Below are 370 nucleotides of genomic sequence, written 5' to 3'. Positions count from 1 at the left end.
TTGAATCTAAGGCTTAGGTAAACTCTATATATGTCTCATATGCATAAAACTTTACATCATTTTAAGTTTTCAGATATGCATCCTAGGCATATACTTAGTGTTGAACATGTATAAATTAAGTGCATAACGTATTTGAGTTTTGTAATTTGAAAATACACTTAGAAATATGTTGTTAATCGATTAAGGCATGATTTAATCGATTAACATAAGTTTTTGAAAAGTTGTTGAAACTGAAAACTTGAAAAACAGAATCAGTTATGTTTTTAAACCGCGTTAATCGATTAACCAAGGTTTTAATCGATTAACTGGGCTGCAGAACTTATTCTTTATAAACTGCGTTTTCAGAACTGAAGTCATAACTTGCATGTTG

This window comes from Lupinus angustifolius, chromosome LG01 (assembly GCF_001865875.1).
Source record: "Lupinus angustifolius cultivar Tanjil chromosome LG01, LupAngTanjil_v1.0, whole genome shotgun sequence".
In the NCBI taxonomy this organism is placed as follows: Eukaryota; Viridiplantae; Streptophyta; class Magnoliopsida; order Fabales; family Fabaceae; genus Lupinus; species Lupinus angustifolius.
Note: the sequence above shows the minus strand (reverse complement) of the source record.